The following is a 15,314-nucleotide window of genomic DNA, read 5'->3' as shown; positions in this document are numbered from 1 at the left end:
TTGGATTATTGTGTATATATCACTCCTGCAAGTGAACTCTGATTCTTAATGCGATGAGAGAAGTTGCAAAATCAAACGGAATGTTCAAGCAAATTCTAGAAAAAAAACCTGATCTAAATCCATTAAGTAGTTCTCTCATTTGCTAGCTAAGCGGAGGTAAGATACTCCCTGAGGCTGGTGAGTGAGTGAGGAGGGCATCACCCCCATCCTCTCGGCCCGCTGCGTCTCTCTTGGATTCGCACAAATAAATCGATACCGCAAGCGAACTATGATCCATAGTGCAATGAGAGAAGTCACTAAATCAACCGGAATGTTCAACCAAGTTATATAAAAAAACCCGATCTAAATTCGTTAAGTAGTTCTCTCGCAAAAAACGGACAGACATACATACAGACAGATGCAGGATTTTATATATAAAGAGATGATCATTGGGTGCTGTTCTGGGATTTTTGGTGAATGTTGTCACATACTTGTGACTGGGAGGCAGCTAGAGGCCCTCAATAATAGTAATACCACACCAGACCCAGGGGTGGCGAGCTGCACTAACTCTCTCTCTCAACCCTCTGCAGACCATCCACGGGAAATCCTGTGAGGTTTCCGGCACCATTGATAACATCACTTCTGGTACCGGTGACACTAAAGATGTCACTTTCAGTCCTGAAGACATCAGTTCCTGGTCTGGCACTATTGATGACGTCACTTCTGGTCCCGATGACATCACTTCCTTTACTGGCCTTTAAAGCCGCCATCTTGCCTCCATACCATCAGTCCTGTTCTGGACTCTAACCCGTGATCATATCTCAACAATTTGCCCATTTTGCGTCCAGGGCAAATTATACGGGTTGCTCCCCCAAACCTTTGCGATGTCTCTTGGTCATTTCTGTAACAATGGATTAAACAAAAACGAGAGATGGTCACTGAGTTCTAACTAGTTTTTAATTTTATTTGAAATATTGGTGCAAATGAGAGCAGCATTCTGATCGTGGAGTTGTTTTGGATAGTTGCATTCCTGGGGAGGGATACACCCTAAGGTTGCATTTGAAAATCCCACTACTAACACCACACGTAAGTGGAATAATCACGACCCGTTGCTGAATAACTAGCAGGATCTCAGTCCATCCCTGGTGGGTACACTCTGTGATGATGCATTATTAGTTAACATGGACATCTTCTTTTATAATACGCTACCATGATTGTTCATTTGTCTGTCCATGACTTTAAACCCCCTGTAGCTCGCAAACCGGTTGACCTATTGACCTGAAATTTGGTACACATATACTACATGACCTCTGTTGTCCGCTTTTGGGGTGATGATTGACCTCCGAGATCAAAGGTCAACCCTGAAAGGTCAGGGTCAAAAATCAAATGGCCTGTAGCTTGACATTTGGTACACATATACTACGCTGAAACTCTGCACTACAGCTTTATATTAAAAGAGAAGAGTTTTGGAATTAGTGCTCTTTTTATTTTTATTTTATTTTATTGTAGAATCAACTCTCGGCAGCAGACCACCTTTGCTGTCACTTCCCCTACCTCTCCATATCTCTAAATCATTCTTGAGGCAGATTGAAGACTTAAGTGCCAGCTTAAGTGAAAAATTAAGGAAAACGTACTAAGTAACTGTAACACAAATACTGACTTAATCAGTTTTAATGTGAAAAGATGCCAAGGAAAGAAGAGAAGATGCGGGTCACTAGGAGAAAAGAAAAGCTGCTCAGGGAGCAGCAAGTGCATCAACCTCTGAGCAAACGAATGCTAAACCTACAAAGAAAGAGGAGAAAAAGTATAAAGAATGCACTCAGCATTTACGACTGGCTGATGCAGAGTGAAACAGAATTGCTTGAGCAACTGAGAGCAAACAACAGACCATACAACGAAGACAGGCCGACACTGACCAAAAGAGAATCACAAGAGCAAATTTAGATTGAGGAAGAGGCTAATCGACGTCAGCAATCTGTGGTCAAACGCGCCAGAATTGCAAAGGCAAATGAGACAGAGCACAAACGGCATTGAGCGACAACAACGAGACGCTGATTGAGTGACAACAGCTAGAACAAACATGACCGATGACCAGAGAGCATATCGTTTAAGACAAAACACTGCAAGGTGCAGCTTACAGTGTGCTGTTACAGTCACCTGCAGCTCCCAAACCATTTGTCCTACTGACCTTAAATTTGGTACACATATACGGTCATCGAAGGTCAAGCTCAAGGGTCAACGATGTATGGTCAAGTCAAGTGTATTCACTGCATGTTATCTATAAATAATATTTAACAATTAATAGTGGGTGTGGAGCTACATGACGAAGCTGGTCATAAAAACAGCCAGTTCAGAGTGTGAAAGAAGTGGGGAAACGGATTGAGAACACCTGCCTGTAAGTATTTTGAAGCCATTTCTCCATTGCTAATATTCAATGACTTCGGTGAGAAGCATGCCGGTGAGTCTCGGGAAGGATATTGGGTTGGATCGGCTCATAGAGTTGGGAAAAATAAGGTGCTGTCTCTGACACCAAGTGAGCAGTGTGATGAAGAGCCTGTGGCATAAATGTATGGAATTGGGACCTGAAAGATGAGAGTGTGTCGGGCCAAATGAAAGATCAGGGTAACAGCAGTAGGAATGGACGGTGACTAAGGAAGCAGACAGCAGTGTTGGCCACCAAAGAACCAAGTATCCTTTTAAGGGCCATTCATTTGCCCTGAGTGATGAAAAAGTTCCTCTCTCTCTTAACCTAAGCACCATCACAATACTAGAATTTAAAATAGCTTTAATAATAATGTCAACAGATATTTGCTTTCAGTAAGTAAAAGTAAATACAAGCGTACATCAAAGATAATCCTGTGCCTGGCCTATAACTAGGAACGACATTGAGGTGGTGCAGCTTTTTACCTGCTTGCCTTCAGAGACCAGTGCCCGTATTCATCACGCATCACAGAATTACTCCTAGCAATTCCACTAAAAGTCTGACTAGGAAAGAAATTCAAGCTACGTCAGAGTGTGACAGGAGATAAAGTTATAAAATGTTCCACAGGCACAGACAGAAATTAGTAGGAGTCCATGGTTAAGTATGAATGTCATCCCCTGAGCCACAAAGTGGAACTCATGAAGCCTGTGGCCGGGGAGTGGAAGGACAGACTGGGAAGCCAATCAAGTTGTCCCTTTTAATCGTTGCAAGACAAAATAAACAAAAATAAAATGATTCCTCCTTCTTTGAGGTTTAGGAAAATCTCGTGCTCCACCATTTACCTTCTTCCCCTTAAATATAATATTAATATATTATTAATTTTCACTGTTATGCTGATGACACCCAGCTCTACCTTGCTAGTAAATCCACCTCCTCTTTTCCACCACCTTCGCTTATTGACTGCATTGCTGAAATTAAATCCTGGTTTTCTTCAAATTTTCTTAAATTAAACAGTGACAAAACTGAGGTTCTCCTCATTGGTTCAAAATCATCATTATCCAAAACCAATAATCTTTCTCTTATTATTGATAACTCTGTTGTTTCCCCATCACCTCAGGTGAAGAGTCTGGGTGTCATCCTCGACAGTACTCTGTCTTTCCAATCTCACATTAATAACATCACCCGGTCTGCTTACTTCCACCTACATAATATTAATCACATTCGCCCCTCCCTCACTTCTCATACCACTGCCATTCTTGTTCATAGTCTTGTCACTTCTCGGCTGGACTACTGCAATTCACTCCTCTTTGGTCTCCCGAATAAATCTCTTCATAAGCTTCAGTTAGTCCAGAATTCTGCAGCACGCATCATCACTCGAACCTCATCTATTCACCATATTAACTCCGGTCTTACAGCAGCTTCATTGGCTCCCGATTAAGTTTCGAACTGATTTTAAGATTCTGCTTTTAACATTAAGGCCATTGTGGACAAAAAAGGCACACTGACAGCAGGCAGATAATATTTCTTTAGTTTACATTTACATCATTTAGCAGACACTCTTATCCAGAGCGACTTACAACAGTGTTTGTTAGTTTTTTTCGCATACCTCTTGGGGTCAGAGCGCAGGGTCAGCCATTTTACAGCGCCCCTGGAGCAATTACAGGTTAAGGGCCTTGCTCAAGGGCCCAGCAGAGTAGGATCTCTTTTTGGCAGTGATGGGGATTTGAACCGGCAACCTTCGGGATACCAGCACAGATCCTTAGCCTCAGAGCCACCACTCCGCCCACGGTTCTCTATTTAGTTCTCTTTATTATTCATTCGGAGTCACAGTAAGTAGAGATTCAAAGAGCATAACGTATTGCCGCGAAGCTCAGTTTGAACACCGAATAAAAATTAGGAGGGGTTTTTTATAATTCAGCATCTCATGATTAATAAGACAGAAAAACATCCTTATCATCTACGTAGAGTTAAACAATATGTCTGTTGAGCTAAGCATTATCTGTGTTCTCAAAGCTAAGCACAGGAGAGACGCCTTTGCATAAACTACATGTACTTTCTGCAGCCTTGTGACCTTGTCCCTGAGAAAGGAAAAAACAAGAAACAGCTTACATTTTATTCATCTGGACACTATTTCTCCTGAACCCTGGAATAACATATTTTTGTTAGTTCATAAGCCAAAGCGTCTCTTACTGGCAAGTTACAAAATAGTTATTATAAAAATTATAATTTACTAAACACACAAAATACATGGTGCTGAGGAGAACATTCTTCTTCTACTTCTTCTACACCATTCATAACCTCGCCCCTCCATATCTATCTGACCTTCTTCATGTTGCCATTCCCTCCCGTAACCTTAGATTCTCTTCCTCCACCCATCTGACCGGCCCTCTCGCCCGTCTAACCACCACGGGGAGCAGAGCATTCAGCCGTTCTGCTCCCAAGCTCTGGAATTTATTACCTACCAAGCTCAGAAACATCAAATCATATTAATTCTTCAAATGTAAACTTAAAACACATCTGTTTAAAATGGCTTTTTCTTTTTCTTTATGATTACAGTGGTTTTGTTTGGTTTTAATTTTTAGATTTTTTGATGTTTTAAGTTGTTTATAATTGTGTCTTTTATTTATTTTATTTATTGTTTGTTCGGTGTCCTTGAGTTCTCTGAAAGGCGCCTTGTATAAATAAAATGTATTATTATTATTATTATTATTATTATGTGGCTCGTTCGGGTCTTCAGACAAAAAGATGCCTCTTTCTTAATCAGCGCGTCTTTTATAAAGAATTTTCCGGAAGAGGCGGGGCTAAGTGCCCTTACTGGCCAGCTTCTCAGAGCTGTGTCAGTGGTATCCCCCAATCTCATCTCAGCGGGTTATTAAATACCTTTCTCCAGGTACGTGACAGACGTTTTGCAGTTTCCCTGGAAATCATGATAATGCTTTGTAGTTTTCTGAAAACTAATACAAGGCTTGATAATAATAATAAAAATAATAATATTTACAGTAAAGGAAAACATAATAACATAGGACATTGCACTTCGCAGCAAAATTTTGAATAATATTGTAACAAGCAGTGAGTTGGAAAGACCAAGACACACATACTGAATGAGAGTCAAGTCTAATAGCAGGCATTTTTATTTAACAATCAATCAATGATCCACTGCTCTTACACATACACATTAAGAAGTTCATTTGTATTCACATATTAATGGATACCTAAAAGAGTTGTATTATATTTGTTTATATTTTATTTGTAATACATTTTATTGTATGACTCCTTACAGAAATAAGCATTTATTATATTAAAGGCTGGACCAGTGCTACACATGAATGATCTTTCACCAACATAGGGCTGGACAAACAGCAGATTGCATATTTTGTGCACAATCTATTTGAAGATGTTTGTGTCAATTGTCAATGATTGGATGCTTGAGGGCGCTGTTGCCCAGTGAAACCCAACAGACAGATGCAGACACTGGTTTAAAAGCACCAAGAAGTAATTTAATTTTTTCTCGAAAGTGCCCCAAAGCACCTCCACCACCAAAAACAATAAATCAATAATCACAACAATACAATAATATTCCTCCTCTCCTCCCAGCAGCTCTGTCACACTCCCTCCCAACTCCGGCTCAGCTTACTTGGTCTCCCATAGTCCTTTATATAGTCATTGATCCGGAAGTGCTTCTCCTCTTCTGTTCACGTGACTTGTCAGCACTTCCGGGTCAGGTGGAGAATTATATTTTTCTTCAGCCCGGAAGTACTTCTGTTCTTCCGTTTCCATGACTAAGGAGTACAGTAATCCCTCGCTACTTCGCGGTTCACTTTTTGCGGATTTTATATGTAAACATATCTAAATATATAATGCAGATTTTTCGCTGCTTCGCGGGTTTCTGCGGACAATGGGTCTTTTTACTTCTGGTATTTGCTTCCTCAGTTGCTTTGCCCAGTTGATTTCATACAAGAGATGCTATTGGCGGATGGCTGAGAAGCTACCCAATCAGAGCACGCAGTTAAGTTCCTGTGTGCTGCTGATTGGCTCAGCGACGGAGTGCTGCATTAACCAGGAAGTCTCATCTCACTCATTCAGCATTAACGTGCTACTGCTACTGCATTCAGGGGATTATCACTTTCATCGTCATCATTTTTACTGCGCAGCATATTCATCACCATCATCAGTCATATATAGCTACGTGTACTTCGCTATACAGTAAGTGTAAGCTTATCTACCGATTTCATATTGCTTAGCAGTCGTCCCTGTTATTAATAGAGTAAAGGGTGGGTTGTAAACAATACAGGGAGGGTTTAAAAACGTCCAAATACACGTTAAATAATTAAATAAATATGGTGTCCCTACTTCGCGGAAATTCAGTTATCGCGGTCAGCCTTGGAACCTATCTCCCGCGATAAGTGAGGGATTACTGTACTTCTGGGCTATATGGGAAATAAAAATCTCTGTGTCTCCCTGCAGCGTCACCCAGCAGCACCCATGACACCCAGCAGGGCTGTGAAGCCCAACTCCATCTTCCATGATGCCCTGCGGGAATCCGGGGCACCTCTAGATCCTGGATGTGTCGGCCAGGATGAGCTGCCGGCCATCCATCACACAATATATTAAAAGAAATTTATGTTTTGAAATATTTAAGATATCGTCATTAAAATATATATTTGATCCGTATATAATTTATATCATATTGCAAAATGTCCACATTTTTCAGGCATATTGCACTATTTTTATTTTCATCAGGGACTGATTACTAAATGACAATATTTGCATGTTACCTACTTGTGTGTATTCATAAACAGTGGCATAATTAATCAGCAAATTAAACCTAACAAAAAAATAAAAAGCAAAAAAAGAATTTGCATATATCTAAATTCCTACTTCATTCAGTAAACATTTAGAATAACCATTTTGTAATTCATGCTTTGTTTGATATAGCTTGTTTACTTATAGTAGGAGTCCAATTAAAAGTAGAAATTGGTTGACATGAAAAGCTGCAGCCACAGAGGCTTACAGGACAGAACTGGCTTCTCGAGAACTCGATGGGACCATCTGTACATTCATAGCACCCAGGTAAGAGGTCCGCATTCAGCCCACACTGAAGTAGTAAGGGGATTCCATGAGATATTCTCTGAATGCGTGATTCGTCTGTTTAATGCGCTGGTCCCTCTCTGGGTATTGTACTAGCCTTGCGCACAATGATTGCTGGACTAGGCTTCAACTTCCCCATCCGCTGCTTCGGATAGCGGGGTATAGAAGATAGATGGATGAATGGAGGATATGCATGTCCTAACTCTAATCATTCGCCATATCTTATTGCTTAGTATATGAATAAGATGTTCGCATTCAGCCAACAACAGACTACTAATGGAACATAGAATTACTGCAGAGGTTTGTTAATAATTTGTAAATTTCTACATAATTAACTATGTAGTTTAAGTTTTGTATGTTTTAAATGATATATTTAGCATACAGTAACATTTTTATTCTTACTTATTCCCAAAGAAAATGATTCTGTACATTCATTATGTTAAAATTTGTGACTTCTGCTTTTCCAATGAATTGGGAATATTTATTCTTCTCAACAGGAATATTCTTGTATCCTGTTAAAGTTTAGCTAGTTAATAAAAAATACATTTATTTTTTCTCTTGATCTATTGTACACCTGTTTGATATGGGATTCATAAAATGTGTTTAATGTATTTCACGCACCATCTTTTGGAAGTACAAACGTATATTGTACTGTGTAAATAAAAGAATACGTTTAATTATGAAAACACATTTGTGTCATCTTATGGAATGATAGAGACATAGCAACCGGACGGACACACAGACAGGCATAAAGAAACATATCCTTTTATTAAGATGATGTTTTAACAGCCTATCTTGGTCATGTTCATCACTCTTAGTGGTAATGGATTCAGCAAGTGGAGTAAATCCTTTAGGAACAATTCAAACAGTTACTCCAAAGCCAGCTGCCATAACTGTTTCTTTTGAATTACTGGTGGAAAGCAAAGCAGACAAGAGGAGAACAAGAGGAGAATATGGAGATTTTACCCAATGGCCATCCTGGTTGAGAACAGAACAGGGCTGGGAGTTTCAAAAGTAAAAAAGATGTGAAGAGCCGCTTAGGAGGAAATCCAATAAGAAGAGCACATGCAGTAGAGATACGGGATTCTGTAGATGAGAAGGAAAGACTGATGCTTGAATGCTTTGGCCCATAGTCTCTAAATAAAAAAACCGAGGAAAAAATATTGAATTGTTAAGTAAGGATGGCTTATAAACACGCAGCGTAACACATCCTTTTATTTCTTGTAGTCGCTGCTAAGTTAGTAGAGGCGCGCACACACTGGAAACCAAGCCGAGATTTCCCTTCTTCTCTGTCTGCTCACTGGCCTCATGGCAGCGGTTCCTTCTCTCTTTCCTTTGTTCAGTTAGTTGTTCTCCTTGTCCCTCTTGATAGTCGCCTCTTTGATGCACACATCATAAACTGCAGTGTCTTTATGAGACAGCGTCTGAAAAACAAAATCAGGATGATGAGATTTTGTGGCACACCCAGTGGTCCACTACCCTCCTCCCCTATATAATTTGTCCATACGTGTACTTTGTTTTCTATCAATCCATTTTCTGCCCTCAGTTCATCCAGTAATAATAATAAAAAAATATGTATATGGCACCTTTCCCAATAAAGGATGATGGGAATGCTGGTGCATTCAGAGAGGTAAAAAATATTAACCAACCTAGAAATAAACACTAGTCACTTCAGTACCACTAGCTATGGAGGAATATTTCTGTAAAATGTGCCAATAATATCATGAAATATACTGTATGTAATTTATTGCTCATTTCTTAAAGTATTTATTTACTTCAGTTACACTTCATGCACCATGAAATACACCTTGAAGTCCAAAACTGTCATTTTCACTCATCAACATACTAGGGCTCAGTGACTAGTTGAGGAATTCTCCAAGACCCGTCAGTTTATTTCATAATTACCAAGGCAAGGAAATCACCTGCTCAAAGCTGTCACTCTGTGTGTGTCCGTGGTGAATATGAGTGCAAGAAAAGGGGCACAACGCAGCTACTTTGATTCAAAACACTCCAAGTCTTCATCTGAATGTCTGCTGTGAACTATGGAGTAGCAATGAATTGTGCAGATTGTGCAAAACACAAGGGCCTACAAGCTTGAGGGTCCCTCTTAGGGCCATATAGATTTAAAAAAAAATTGAATAACCTAAATCACTTGCACAGTTCATTGTGTTAATAATTCACAGTTTCAATGGCATGTTTGCACCATCACCGGGCCAGTCCAATCCAATCCATGGTGATATCACGTATTTAGCAGGACTACAGTTTTCACGAATTTAGATTTCGAGAGTTTGGGGGCTTTGAGCCTAATTGGAGGCACAACACGTCCTAGTCCGCCTTACAGAGAAGTGCACATTCCCAAATTTGGTGACCTTTGGTGTGCCATAGCGGACGTGAATGGAAGAAGTTTTTAAGGTAGTCACATGAATAATGTAAATATGGATTATTATCATATATATAAACGTTTATGAGTGGAAGTGTGCGTGTCTTTCCGGCCCTGAAGTGAGAGGTGGAGTCGGGCTAAGACCTCCACCACTGAGAAAACAGAAATTCACTTAGCTGCTAATAACACAAGCATGTCAGCAAAACCAAGAAAGAGAAAGATGCTTAGCTGCTAACGTCGGCAAAACGGTATCCTTTTTACTTTTCCTCCCACCGCTAATCCTCCTAGGAGAGAGATGCCTAGAGAAGTTCCTTTCAATTACCTGACATCTCTACATTTCCATTTTTGTTTCTGACGATTTCAATAGTTTCTAGGACCCCGGGCTTTTTACAGCACAGGCTTACACAGCTAGTTGTAAATAATTGTTACTTTTGTACTATAATTTGATGTCAACAGTTTTCGAAATTCAAACTCGTAGACAGAAAATCATAGCAATTCTGTTGTTATGTTATGGTTCTCGTTAGTCAAAAAAACACTGAATATTTGACACTTTTTATGTTCTTGCCATACAACGCCATGTCGGGCAGTAGCAGCAGACCTGGCAAACATTATAAGAGTGGTGCTGCTAAACGTCGGGCACGCCTGCAGCAGGAATTGAAAAACGCTAAGCTTACTGGGATTTCTACCCTTCTCAAAACTGAGCGAGGGCCAACGGTAGGAACTGAGAATGCTGATGCCAGTGAATCGGTGCAACGGCCGCAAGCAGGTTATGCAGACAGTGCAGTGAGAGAAATGGTTGCAACTATCAAGTCTGGAAGTAGCGATACAATGGTTTTAGATCAGGTGCTATCTGCTGAAACCATTAAAAATGCAGAAACTACTAAAGACAAACAAGCAATATATATGAAAAAAACAATCTCCTATCAACAAGGCAAATTTCTTGGAACCATTGACACCTGACTTTATGATGTCCATTTATCTCAGAACTTGTGTCAAACGGGTTGATGGTGTAGTAGTATCCTGTCTGCCGGTGTTGTCGTTTTAATTTGTTACAAATTGAAATTACTTCATTTTGTAGCACAGAATAGTTTCTACTTTCTAGCTTATGTTACTTTTAATCATCTTCCTTCACAAAGTTGTCTTGGTAAAGTAAGTGGGTCCACATCTTACATATATTAATTTACTACTACTACTACCCACACATCCCACATTCCATTCACACAATTTATTTTATTTTTGCTAACTTACAGCTGTTATAATAAAATGATTAAAAAAGTTATTACAAATTCCATTTAGAGAGCCAGTTGGTTTGTCACCAGTGTGTGATCGCATAGTGATGCGGTCCTGGACACCACTTACCAGCCGGCCCCTAGGATCTAGTTGTGAATAAATTGCTAACAGTTATGTTAGACAGGAGGGGTCCACCTCAGGGCGCTGCACAGGGGCCTTCAGCAAGCTAGCTACGCCACTGGCTGAGAATGTAGCACTCGATGGCTGATGATTTATGTCCACTCTATAGATGACTCACCAATCCTAAGACTGCACTCGGTAAAGCCTAGTGGGTGTAAATGACAATGACAATGATTGTGTTTGCTCTCTGGTGTTCACAGTTATGACAATACAGTCAGAGTAAATGTGAGGTTGAAAGAATTGGCAGCTACAGTACATTCAGATGAACGCTTTAATGTGCGCTCAAGCTAAACAGTGTGTCATCACACCAAGTAAATAGGTGTGACCTTGAGAGATGCTCTGGACGCAGTGGCTCCTCTTAAAACAAAAGTGATCAAAGCACATAGAAACTATCACTGGTTTAACGAAAACACTCGAGCTCTTAAATTAGAGTGTCGAAAAGTGGAGTGCAGATGGAGAACAACAAAGCTACATGTCTTTCAAATTGCATGGACAGAGAGTGTTAAAAATATAAAAAAAGCTCTCTTTAAAGCTCGCTCAGAATACTATTCTACAATAATAGATAGCAATAATAAAAATCCTCGGGTACCATTTAGAACAGTGGCTAAATTAACAAATGGGAATTCAGCTCTATAGTGCAAAATACCAACAGATATTAGCGGTACAGACTTTATGAAATTCTTCAATGAGAAAATTAAAAATATAATATCCCAGATCTCAGCATCACAGTACAAACCGCACACTAGCTTAGCAGACCCTGCCTCACATTGCATTCAGCACTTTAGTAATTTTAATCCTGTAACTGAGCAGGAAGTCTTAACTTTAATTTCTAAAATGAAAACCCACTACTTGTTCCCTGATCCAGTGCCAACAAAACTAGTAAAACGTGTAATGGATGTTCTTGCAGCGCCTATTCTAAACATTATCAATAGTTCATTATTTCATGGCACAGTACCAGATACACTAAAAGTGTCAGTCATTAAACTATTACTTAAAAAGTCAGACCTAGACCCACACATACTAAATAATTATAGGCCTATTTCAAATTTACCGTTTCTCTCTAAAAAACTAGAAAAAGTAGTCGCCAGTCAGCTTCAGACATACCTTATGCATTACAATTTATTTGAGAAATTCCAGTCTGGTTTTCGCACTGGTCATAGTACAGAAATGGCACTAACGTGGGTTGTAAACGACATTCTGATATCCTCTGATGAAGGAAACTCCACTGTAATTATGTTGTTAGACTTAAGCGCAGCGTTTGACACCATCGACCATTCTATTTTACTACACAGGCTAGAAAATGATGTTGGGCTTACAGGCACTGTGCTCACTTGGTTTAGTTCTTATTTATCAAATCGATTCCAATATGTACAGAAATGTGCTGACAGTACTCCATCATTATACACAGAAGTGAGATATGGTGTCCCACAGGGCTCAGTACTGGGACCTTTACTGTTTTCACTTTATTGGGATCTTCCACTGGGATCTATCATTAGGAAACATAATGTTAATTTTCACTCTTTTGTTATGCAAGATTTTGCATATAACTTGATAAATATTTTGTATGTCTTTATTTGTAATTTAGGCAAAGCACTGTAATTTAGTGTTACGTTACTGAGTGTTAGGGGTTGGACAGAGAATCTATAAATCTACACATCACCATTTAATCAGGTTGTATGGTTGCCAATATTAAAATGTACTTTGCATAATGTTGTTATTTATCAATAATACATTATTTTATGTGTAACTTAACTCCTGCTTGTCATTTACTATACCTAATTGCCTGAGGTTATAGATATAGAAGGGAAGGTGGGGATAAGTTATATACTATAATACCTTATAAACAGTGGTAAGTCTGTGAGATTAGGCATTCTGACAACGGCTACTTATTAATAATACAATAGGGGAAAGTAGAGCAATATATTACTCTACCAAGACAAAACACACTCGTATGCAGATGACACCCATTTATACCTTATATTTAGATTAAATTAAGTTTCCCCAATGTTGTGTTTAATTAGTTGTGTTAGTGAATTAAAGGATTGGATGGGTGAGAACTACTTGTCTTTAAACACAGATAAAACAGAAATGTTAATTGTTGGAGGGAATGACGCTGATAACAATGATATTTTGTCATCATTTAACTCAGTTGGAATCCCCATTAGTTTTACTGAATCAGCCCGCAGTCTAGGAGTTATCTTTGACTCACTCTAATGTCATTTAAATCAGATATTACAAAGTTCTCCAAATCAGGTTTCTTCCATCTTAAAAAATGTTGGGAAATTAAGGCGCTTTCTAAATAAACAGGATTGTGAGAAATTAATTCATGCATTTATTTCTAGTAGGATTGACTAGTGCAATGTGGTGTTCACTGGATGTTCAAACTGTTCTCTATACAGCCTCCAGTTAATCCAAAATGCTGCTGCAAGAATTATTACAAGAACAAGAAAATACGAACACATAACTCCAGTTCTTAAATCCTTACAATGGCTCCCGGTTAAGTTCAGGGCAGATTTCAAAATCATCCTTTTAACATATAAAGAATTAAATGGCCAAGGTCCGGCTTACTTGTCTGAACTTATCATGACCTAGAAACCAGACAGCACATTAATATCTCAAGATGCCGGTCTGCTTATGATTCCAAGGATTAATAAAATAACAGTGGGAGGTGAAGCTTTTAGTTACAGGGCCCCTAAACTGTGAAAAGGTCTGCCTGCTACTATAAGAGATGCCCCTTCGGTCTCAGATTTTAAATCCAGGCTGAAGACTCACTACTGCAGTTTAGCACACCCTGACTAGAGCTGCTGATTAACTGTACAGACTGCATCTCTGTTGTTAGTCATTAGCACTAAAACATAAGTAACATGATAGTTAGAATTTGATACTAACCCTCACCTATTCTGTTTCTCTTCTTGGTACTGAAATGTGGCACTTGGTGCCACTGCCCACCCGCCAAGTTGTTTTGCCTGCCCAAGGTAAAGTCATCCCTGATGGAGGATCACAGGAATCGTGGGGTAGAGGGGTCCTTTCATCGGATTTGCTGGCCCAGCGCTGTTTCAGCTGTGCAATGGCCAAAATGGGGGAGGCAGCTTGATGGCTGAGGTCTCCAGGGGCGTAATGTATAAACGATGCGTACGCATAGAAATGTTGCGTACGAACGTTTCCACGCTCAAATCGCGATGTATAAAACCTAAACTTGGCGTAAAGCCACACACATTTCCACGGTACCTCATACCCTGGCGCACGTAATTTCTCTGCTCGGTTTTGCAGACTGGTGGCACCCAGTGTCAAAGCAGTGCTACTCTTTCTGTGTGGTTACCCTTTCTTTCTTAGACCCACATTCCTGATGCGGCTTTATAAATACACTGAAACTAACTGCATATTGTTTATTAGTGTAATGCATCTGATTGTAATTAACCTGCAGCAATATAATGGTCCAGGGAATAGCCATAGTATTCCAAATACCATAACTGCTTTAGTGTTGCTACTATCACTGCATCTTCTTCTTCTTTCAGCTGCTCCCGTTAAGGGTTGCCACAGCAGATCATCTTTTTCCATATTACTCTCACTGCACCACTCGGAGTATTTATATCACTGTATCTGAGTGGGGAATCACAGCAGCAGCTGATCGGAAAGAGAATTATCGGTATACAGCATCAAGCAGACGCTGCCTCAGCCATGGCAAAATGCTTCAAAGCCTTTCCTGTACGGACCTCGTTTTTCAGAAAACGTTTCATCCAAAGAACTCTAAACGCACTCAATCAGTCCATCAAGTGCTCCTTGTAGAACTGTTTACTTATAAGTACAATTACCTCACTGTAAACTTGCACTACAATTATAATATTGCACAACCTGTGCCACTTTATAAGGCACGTATTTACATATGATGACGATATCATTTTAAAGATGAAATGCAGCAAAATATGTTGATTATATTATACAGGTAAAACTTTAACTTCATTTAAATAATCTGTATTGTTAACAATTAAACATGTGAGGACAAAGTGCCGCAGCGCTCGCTAGTTCACAGATTGT

General features: G+C 39.5%; 2 protein-coding genes across 3 annotated transcripts in view; one reads left to right on the top strand and one right to left on the bottom strand.

Annotated features, from left to right (window-relative positions):
- LOC114641108 (CD276 antigen homolog) overlaps positions 1-15,314 on the bottom strand; it is a 722,545-nt gene that overhangs the window by 60,103 nt on the left and 647,128 nt on the right. The window lies entirely within an intron of this gene.
- LOC114641109 (CD276 antigen homolog) overlaps positions 1-15,314 on the top strand; it is a 745,815-nt gene that overhangs the window by 144,608 nt on the left and 585,893 nt on the right.

This window comes from Erpetoichthys calabaricus, chromosome 4 (genome assembly GCF_900747795.2).
Source record: "Erpetoichthys calabaricus chromosome 4, fErpCal1.3, whole genome shotgun sequence".
NCBI lineage: Eukaryota > Metazoa > Chordata > Cladistia > Polypteriformes > Polypteridae > Erpetoichthys > Erpetoichthys calabaricus.
The sequence above is the reverse complement of the archived record's forward strand: the minus strand, read 5'-3'. Positions and strand labels throughout refer to the sequence as shown.